The sequence below is a fragment of the Zalophus californianus genome, chromosome 1 (assembly GCF_009762305.2).
Source record: "Zalophus californianus isolate mZalCal1 chromosome 1, mZalCal1.pri.v2, whole genome shotgun sequence".
NCBI classification, from domain to species: Eukaryota; Metazoa; Chordata; class Mammalia; order Carnivora; family Otariidae; genus Zalophus; species Zalophus californianus.
Genome location: NC_045595.1, coordinates 32846142 through 32856354, shown reverse-complemented (window position 1 = coordinate 32856354; position 10213 = coordinate 32846142). Strand labels below are relative to the sequence as shown.

The 10213-nt window shown below is 40.2% G+C and overlaps 1 pseudogene; it reads left to right on the top strand.

Moving 5' to 3' along the window:
* The first annotated feature begins 4876 nt into the window (after positions 1 to 4876).
* Positions 4877 to 6475, top strand: LOC113918304 (annotated as a pseudogene).
* The last annotated feature ends 3738 nt before the right edge of the window (positions 6476 to 10213 follow it).

The following is a 10213-nucleotide window of genomic DNA, read 5'->3' as shown; positions in this document are numbered from 1 at the left end:
AGCCTGCTTCTCCCTCTCCCACTCCCCCTGCTTGTGTTTCCTCTCTTGCTGTGTCTCTCTCTGTCAAATAAACAAATAAATCTTTAAAAAAAAAGATATTTATTTATTTATTTATTTATTTATTTATTTATTTATTTATTTTAGAGAGAGAGAGCGCGTGAGCAGGGGGAGGGGCAGAGGGAGAAGGAGAGAGAATTTCAAACAGACTCCGCACGGAGGGTGGAGCCTGATGCAGAGCTGGATCTCACAACCAGGAGAACATGACCTGAGCCGAAATCAAGAGTCAGATGCTTAACAGATGGAGCCACCCAGGTGCCCCTGAAAAACTATTTTAAGTTAAAAATCATTATTTATATATTTTTGGATGTACGGTGCTATAAAATCGGGGCTATAAATCCTTGAGAAAGCCTAGACATGATTCACATGCTCTCATGGACAATTATTTCTGTTTTCTCCTTCCTTTCTTTTCTCTTGCTCTGCTCAGTGCCAGCATACCTCTCCCTGAAAACTGCTGGGGTGGAAGGAGGTGGGTGGATAGACTGCTGCTTGGTTTTTCTTCCCTGAAGCCTGGCTCTTTGAGATCTCAGCTTAATGCATATGCGAGGTGGTTCACCAGCCACACAACTTGGAATGGGCCCCATGCTTTAGCTCTTGTTTCACTCATCCCACAAGGCCATCAAAAACACAGACTGGCAAATGGCTTCAGAGCAAATGCAACTCTGAACTCTTCCATTTACCTTTCTTCTTTTAGTGCTTATTTGGTGTTTCCTTTCTATTCTGTTAGCTCCTTGATGCAGTTAAAATAATTAAAAATGTTTAATGCTGCCATTTCAGCCGTTTTCAGTGGGAGAACTAGTCCAGATAACCTAGGCTGTCATTGTGACCTCATCACCTTTTAAAAGAATCATCTTTAATTACTTTTTACTTTTATAATCAGAAAAAAAAAAAAACCAAGACATTCAGGAATTTTTCTCTCCTTTGACTTATGCCCTATTCTTTTTTTCTCTTTTTAAAAAATTTGAGATTATTTCTAACTTCTTAGGGTTTGTATTTTTTTCTAATGGTATCATCAATTTGAGAGTGCCAAAGGGAAATGAGGTGAGCATATGGCAACTACCACAGTGAAATTTGGACTTTTGTCTATACCAGATGTGGGATTGCATACGTAATCACCGTGTCTCCATAAAATCGACCAAATTGCCTAATGTCCTTAACTTATTTAACATGTTTCCATAAAGAAAATGATCTGAGCTGGAGTAATCCCGTGGAGAAACCAGAGATATCATGAAGAAGTAAATGAGGAGGGAAAGTATGCAGCACCCACTTCCTTAAGATGAATACAATTCCAGATTATATCGATTTTGCAGGTCTTACAACTGACTTCCTGCACCTTGGCTTTCATTAACCTTTAGCTGTATTTTTTCATTCTTCATGAAATGCACTTAGGGACTCTGTTTTGTTACTATTGGAATGTTACATTAGATGTGTTATCCTCTGTTTAGTAAGTTTTTTAAGACTATGACTTTCTATTATAAATGTCTTTTTGTTCTTTTTAAAAAATTCTCTGTGACCCCATTTAGAGTTTTTATGTTTATTACTCATCTGATACATACTTATTTTACTTTTTTTCTAAATGGAGATATTTTTGCTTTTATTTTTTCATTATTTGAGTAATACATCCCTATAAAAAATGTGGAAAACCAAAGCACTTCTTTAATGACACTTTTCAGAGAGAACTTCTATTCTCCTTCATTAGGAGTTTTGGTAAATACTATTCCAAACTTCTCTAACTCTCTATATGCACATGCATATAGTTTGTGTGTGTCATATTTATATTTACAACATACACACATGTGCATATACATGTGAAATATGTGTATATGTATGCACACACACACACATCTCCATAAACCACACTATATGACTGTATAGAGGTATGAGAAAAATAAAACTTCTTTTACTAATCAAACATGTGTAGTAATATTTGTCTCTTTAAGGGGTGGTAACATTTCTTTGTAGACTGGTTAACTTTTTTTTTTTTTTTTTTTTTTTTTTAGAGTGAGAGGTTGGGGAGGGGCAGAGTGAGAGGGAGGGAGAGAATCCTAAGCAGGCTTCATGCCCAGCATGGAGCCCAATAAGGGGCTCGGTCCCATGACCCTGAGATCATGACCTGAGCAGAAATCAAGAGTCAGATACTCAACTGACTGAGACACCCAGGTGCCCCAGATTGGCTGACCGTTTGCTTATTAAAACACAGCAACAGGCCATTTATCAATAAAATGGTGGTCTTCTTTAGGTAGCAAACTGGAACAAAGAGAACTAAATTCTGCTCAAGACACAGGATGAATCTGAGAGCTTTCAGGAGCCACCATGGAAAGAGGCAGAGAGGGCTCTGGAGGAGAGAAAGCTAGCCAGCAAACTAGTTACAGACAAACTAAAGGCCAGTGGCAGTGGCAGAGGGTTTAAAACAAACAACCAACCCTCCCCCCCAAAGCTGTGATGGCCCAAGTCCAATCTAATCAATCTCTGAAGGTGCTGTGAGAACCCACTTCCCCACCACTGCTCCCTCACTCTTTTCTAAACCATCTGGAGAGGAGCTCATATATCTTTGGTCTGAGGCACTTTGCGATGTGAAGGCACTGGGGTTGTATCTAATGTGACATGACATTCTCCAGAAAATCACACACAAGAGAGAGATTCAGGGCAACCATGTGAGACAGAAATGGAGCCATAATTGATGGGAAGACACAGGAGCTGGGACTCAAACTCAAATCTCTGTTTTAACCACTAGAGTCCTGAGTGTGGTGGCCTCTCCCCTTCCCACACATCACCCCCGCTGCCCTGCTCTACCTGCTACCTCTAGTCCAATACCAGTATTATATCGCAGCCAGGATTCCATCCCTGGCCATTTAGGGGTTTCTCAACTCCAATTATTACTGCATCTTCACCCCATTCCTGTTCTAGAATTCTCCACAGCAGCTTTGGCAGACTATTGGCAAATGCTGTCTCTTCCTTCTCACATCATATAAGGACGTTTTTAGTCATTCTTTTTTTTTTTAAGATTTTATTTATTTATTTGACAGAGAGTACAAGCAGGGAGAGTGGCAAGCAGAGTGAGAGGGAGAAGCAGACTCCCCGCTGAGCAGGGAGCCTGATGTGGGACTCGATCCCAGGACCCTGGGATCATGACCTGAGCCGAAGGCAGACGCTTAACCGACTGAACCCCCCAGGTGCCCCTTGAGTCATTCTCATCATCATTCCAAAAGCAATATTTGAGGGGAACATTTAGTTGGTGGTGGCCTCAAATGGTAGAAATGGAAGTTAAGTTGGCTAACGTGCTGGATCCACACTAAGCCCTAAAAAATAGTATACTTTTCTACTCTATTGATCCAACAAGCTATTACAAAGGACAGGGGTGAATAAAAGGAGAGGTAGGTTGAAAAAAAAATTATATGGTGTTATGAGAGGTCAGATTCCCTGTTCCATCCTGCTCTGCTGGCTACTTACTCCTGATGAGAGCCTGGGCTCTTATTTTCTGCAGAGATTGAACATGAGAAGTGGTTTATTGTGTCATCACCCTGCAGGGCAGGTCCGCCCAAACCAACTCCGTCCCTACATATAGAGACTCCAGTCTGCTTTTGTAGTATCTCACTTTTTAGGAAGGACAACAGAGAATCGCTTCATCTTTGCAGAAAGTCTTCAACTTGCCGAAGAGATGTTTTCATCTTTCTGGAAGAAAAAGAGACAAAGCAAGAACCAAGGAAAGTTGAAAAACCATAACATTAGTAGAAGCAACAATAGCCACTAGTTAATATCCTAAGAGATTTTGGAAGATACTGTATCCATGGCATGAGAACAAGAGGCTATTAAAAAAAGGAGAATCTCAGGAAGAGAAAGGATGTTTGGAGATTCAGTGATGAAATGAAATGGAAACAGAAGCTGTAACTGAAATTTCATAGGAGGGTATAACCAAAAAGAAAGGAAAGGGCCAGCAGAGAAAAGATGAGAACAGTTGAGGATGATTGCAGGATGCCCAGGATACAAATCACAAAAATTTCAGAGAGCAAAACTAGAGAAAAGAGAGGCAAAGAAAGCGTCAATTAATTAAAAAAAGCACCGGGAAGTGAAGGAGCCGAGTTCTAGAATGAAAGGGACCCATGAATCCCCGTTTGGGTTGAATAACATACCCCCCAAATTTATGTTCATCTGGAACCCTAGGATATGCCCTCATGTGGAAATACAGTCATTAAAGATGTAATTAATTAAGGAGTGCCTGGCTGGCACACTCGGTTGAGCATCCACTCTTGATTTTGTCTCAGGTTGTGATCTCAGTGTTGTGAGATCGAGCCCCGCATCGGGCTCCAGGCTCAGCGCGAGTCTGCTTGAGATCCTCTCTTCCTCTCCCTTTGTCCCCCCTCCCCCAATAAATAAATAAATCTTAAAAAAAGATGTAATTAGTTAAGCTAAGATACAGTCATACTGGTTTACAGTGGGCCCTAAATCCAGTGACTGGTGTTCTGATAAGAAGGCCACACGGAGACATAGAGGAGACACACAGAGAAGAAGGCCATGTGACCACAGACATAAATTGGGGTGATTAAGTTATAAGCCAAGGAACAGCAAGGATTTCTAGAAGTCACTAGAAGCTAGAAGAGAGGCATGGAACAAATTCTCCCTCAGAGCCTCCAGAAGGGACCAAGCTTGTTGACACATTCATTTCAAACTTCTAACGTCCAGAACTGCGGAGAGGTGAAACTTCTGTTGCTTTAAGCCACCAACTTGCAGTATTTCATCACGGCAGCCCTGGGATACTAATACAAGTCCCCACCCCAAGGCTAAGATCGGACCCATATAAAAGCACATCATCAATATGAACTCTCCCGCTATCTGAGAGCAGCGCCTGTTGGTTTGGGTTTTTCGTGTTTTGTGTGGTTGCAGTAACGAGATGCAGTTTTCTGGAGGCAAGCGGAAAAAACTGAGGTTGACAGGTGACCAAAGGAATGTTTGCTACCCTCATAGCCTTCAGTTTTACTTGGAGCCACCTTCTGAAAGCATATCTTTGATCGAGTTTGAAAGCTTGGCTATCGATAGAGTTAAATTGCTAAAAGCAGTTGAAAATCTTGGTGTGAGCTATGTGAAAGGAACTGAGCTATACCAGAGTAAGTTGGAGAATGAGATAAGAAAGCTCAAGTTTTCCTTCAGAGAAAACTTAGAGAATGAGTATGAACGACGAGGAAAAGATCATATTTCTCACTTTATTTTACTCCTTGCTTATTGCCAGTCTGAGGATCTTAGACGCTGGTTCATTCAACAAGAAATGGATCTCCTTTGATTCAGATTCAGTATTTTACCCAAGGACAAAATTCAAAATTTCTTAAAGGATAGCCATTTGCACTTTGAGGCTATAAGTGATGAAGAGAAGAGTGTCCGAGAATCAGAGATTCTTGCTTCCTCACCGAGTTTGAGTGGGTCTAAGATGGAATTGGAGTTGGAGTCAGTTTATAAGATCCCTTTTGCTGATGCTCTGGATTTGTTCCGAGGAAGGAAAGTCTATTTGGAAGGTGGCTTCGCTTATGTACCACTTAAAGACATTGTGGCAATTGTCCTGAATGAATTCAGAGTGAAACTGTCCAAGGCTTTAGCATTAACAGCCAGGTCCTTGCCTGCTGTGCAGTCCGACGAGAGACTTCAGCCTCTACTTAACCACCTCAGTCATTCTTACACTGGTCAAGATTACAGCACACAGAAGAATGCTGGGAAGATTTCTTTAGACCAGATTAATTCGCTTTCTACCAAATCCTTCCCACCTTGCGTGTGTCCATTACATAAAGCCTTGCGGGAGAATCACCATCTTTGTCATGGAGGACGGATGCAGTATAGCCTCTTCCTGAAGGGCATTGGTTTAACATTGGAGCAGGCATTGCAGTTCTGGAAGCAAGAATTTATCAGAGGAAAGATGGATCCAGACAAGTTTGACAAAGGCTACTCTTACAATATCTGTCATAGCTTTGGAAAGGAAGGCAAGAGGACAGACTATACGCCTTTCAGTTGCATGAAGATTATTCTAACCAATCCACCAAGCCATGGGGATTATCATGGGTGCCCATTCCGTCACAGCGATCCAGAGCTGCTGAAGCAGAAGTTGCAGTCCTACAAGATCTCTCCTGGAGGGATACAGCAGATCTTGGATTTAGTAAAAAGGACACATTACCAAGTGGCCTGTCAGAAGTACTTCGAGATGATACATAATGTGGATGATTGTGGCTTTTCTTTGAGCCATCCTAATCAATTCTTTTTTGAGAGCCAACGGATTCTAAGCAGTAATAAAGACATCAGGAAGGAATCCATCCAGCCAGAAACTCCTCAACCCAAACCAAGTGTCCAGAAAGCCAAGGATGCGTCATCTGCTCTGGCCTGTCTAAATTCCTCTCTGGAAATGGATATGGAAGGACTAGAGGATGACTTCAGTGAATGATTCTTGGGCACTCAGGAACCCTTTTTCTTCACTAGCTTTCATTCTTTCTTTCAAGATTTTGCCTGTTTCTTTTTTAACCTCTCTGTCTACTCCTTCCACTGCTCCCCAGTTCATCCCCTGGAAAGCAGGCTTGTGAGTAAAAACCTCCACTATATTTTGCTTTGACAAAAGAGAAAAGGGAAAATTTCTTTTGATATCTAACACTTGAGTGGTGTGATCTGAGTCCTGTTTTAGGAGATTAAACAGCTTTCTAGACTGGTTACACTCCCCTAGAGACAACAGAACTAAATACAACTCTTATTTTAAACCTTATCGCTGTAATTTTTACTCAATCCTTTTCTGGACCATTTTTGTTAATAAATATCAAAATGTGAAAAGAAGCGCACATCATCAATGCAAAGATTGAGGAGTGAGTACAGAAAGGTTCAAGAGGGAAACAAATAAGTCATGTGGAGAGTGTCAGGAGTCAGGATGGTATCAGATCTCTCATCATTAGTAACACTGGAAACTAGAGGCAATGGAGCAACAACAAAATTCTGGGTGAAAATGATTTTCTTTTTCTTTTTTTAAAGATTTATTGATTTATTGGAGAGAGAGAGAGACAGCACAAGTGGGAGGGGCAGGAAGAAGGAGAGAAAATCTCAAGCAGACTCTGCACTGAGTGCAGAGCCCGATGCAGGGCTCCATCCCACGACCCCAAGATCATGACCTGAGCCAAAACCAAGAGCAGGGTGCTTAACTGACTGCGCCACCCAGGTGCCCCTGAAAATGATTTTCTAGCTAAAACTCTACTCAGTTCCTCAAAGAAGAAAGACAGATGACACTCTCATGTTTGCAAGGACTCAAAATACTTACTTTTAGGGCAGCCCTGCCCAGGAAGATTCTGGAGCATGTTCTCTTATAAACAATTGGGTAAACAACAACAACAAAAGCAAACATGGAATTCAGGAGTATGCACACCAAAATAGCAGAATTGCAAAGGAAAAGACCCAGAACGTCAGCTGAATAGCAGGAGGTCCAGAATGGAGCAGAGTGGGTGGAAAGCTCTAGGATAGAGGTGTTTGAGGGAGAAAAAATCGGAACTAATGCGTTTGAGTAAATGGAAAATATTATTCATCAGAATGTGGCAGGGATGTTGAAGCATTTGGGAAATATTAACAACTTGTACTTAGAGAACTTTTCAACACTGATGGAAAATAGAGATAATACCATGATATAAAACTCAGTATTTTTGACTTTGAGTGACTTAAGAGATTTAACATAATGATTTTTAGGACATGCATTTTTTTCTTACTGTTATTAACAATTAAGAAACTAACCCCACGTGGGATGGGACTTGACACACCAATAGAGACTAGGGCTACCAGATTAACAACAACAAGCGAGCAAGCAAACAAGCAACAAACAAACAAATTAGGATAACCAGTTACATTTATATTTCAGATAAGTACCTTTTACTCTATGTCTCAAATTCTTCATGGGACATACTTACCAAAATATTGTTCATTCTTTATCTGAAACTCACATTTAATTGGGTGTTCTGTATTTTATGTGGCAACCCTAATAGAGGCTCAGTAGATAATTGTTAGACCTCTTTCTTTTCTTAATAACCCATTATGATCTGTCATCCAAGAATTATCAAAACCTGCTTGCGATCTATCTCTATTTTCAAGCTCTCTCAGCTTTGGGGATTAATGAGTTCCATAAGGTGACTAACCACCTACAACTCCAGAAGAATAAGTCTATCTGTGCTGCTCTGTCATAAATCTACCTGGACCTTGATGATGGCTGAATTAATGACTTAGATGCAAAAGCTTAAGGACAAATCCAGGTACGTATCATGGTAAACAAATCTGATAGCATTTATAAAACTTTGGTGGTTGAAGGAAGGATATATGAAATGGAATATCATATCTGAATAAGTCGGTATATACTTGGTAGAGGGTGATGACCTTGTCTAGAGATTGTCAAACATAAAGTTGCTCTTGTCCTCCCTTTGAACTCAGGCTCAACATCTTAATAGTCATGGCTGTCACCAATCAAGCTTTTATCCTATGTCAGTCCATTTTTTTTGTTGTTGTTGTTGTTTTTAGAATTGTTCCCTGGGACCTCTTTCACCTTTAATATAATTGCAGAGTTATTAATTCTTTTTCATTGGCAATTAGCTGGTCAGGATTGGTATGGACAGTTTTCAAATCCTTTCCAGAATTCAACTCTTCAAACAGCCTGGAGAAATCAAAGAAGTCATAAAGTGGTCAGTGGCATGACTCTGTTTTTCAATTATTTCCAGCATGGGAAAGATTCTATCTGAAATGGACTTAGGGGTATTAAATCTCTTGCTTTATAATGTGGTGTTTTCTGGTTATCAAAGAACTTTTCCTGCGACTAGATGTATCCTAGTATAATTACTTCCCTGGCTTATGCAGCTCTTTTCCCTCTTTCTCATTTTTAAAAGGCAGAATCATTTTCTCATCATAATTCCCACCTCTTTGATTTTCCATATCTATCCAAAACGTCAGTAAGCTTCTCTGTCCCAAGACGATTGGCTTCTAAAAGTTTTGTAGCTTCAGCAACGTTGCTCTTTTCATTTTTTTCAGTGTATTCTGTTTTAGCCACTTTATTCATCTTCTGATAGTTCACCCCAAACGATAAGATCCAAAATGGTCTGTGTTTGTGTATATGCATGTGTGTATGAGCGTGTGTGTCTTTCTAAAATAGTGAATTTGTCAGAGGAGGACAGAGATACTGGAGTAGGTTGTTGAGTTTTGTTTAAAGATTCTAAAATATTGGGGTACCTGGCTGGTTCAGTGGGTAGAGCATGTGACTCTTGATCTCGGGGTTGTGAGTTTGAGCCCCACATTGGATGTAGAGATTACTTAAAAAATAAAATCTTAAAAAAATAAAGATTCTAAAATATTACTTTGGGCAGATCTGACAGATATTTTGAAAAGTGGACAAGCTAGAGAATATAGACACTACAATCGTGTGTGTGTGTGTGTGTGTGTGTGTGTGTGTGTGTGTGTGTGTGTGTGTGATTCTCAACTGAAAACAATAATCCCATGGTGGAAAGAGCCATATAGACCCAAGCCTAAATCTTAGCTCGATGATTTTCTATCTATATAATCAACACTAAGTGACTTGAGCTCTTCTAATCCCCAAGTTCCCCAACTGTAAAATCTACTAAGTAGATTGCACTCAAATGAGATGAGGGTAAAGAGCACATTGTAGCATCTTCCACAAGCTTGCTGCAAAATACAATGCGGCTACTTAGAAGGCACTTCCTGCAAAATACCATATTTCTTTGGTTAACCTCATGCCCACCACCCAAATTTATGGTGTTGACAGAAAGTATCTCAGCCTTAGCCCAGATGCATTGCTTCATGCCTCAGGGCTTGTAGCTAGACAAACATGGCTTAGCATTCAGGAATTCTGAATCCTTTTGTTCTTTCTACCGTACCACATCACCTCATGATTTCAACCATGAGGTTTTTTTTTTAAAAAAAAATCATCTGCTTTCTCCAGATTAATTTAAAAAGTCTTCTGATCGTGCTTTCATTTCACCATCTGAGAAGGTTCTACTTTTTGTAAAGTCTGTACTTTTTTGTTAGTTTTTGAGAACTTTTCCATTCTAGAATGCATCTGAGGTCTCTCTGGCCCCACAAAAAAAATGGGAAATAGTTACAAACAACATCCAACTTGAAAAGTAATTTAAGAAATGATCCATTCGAGGGGCGCCCG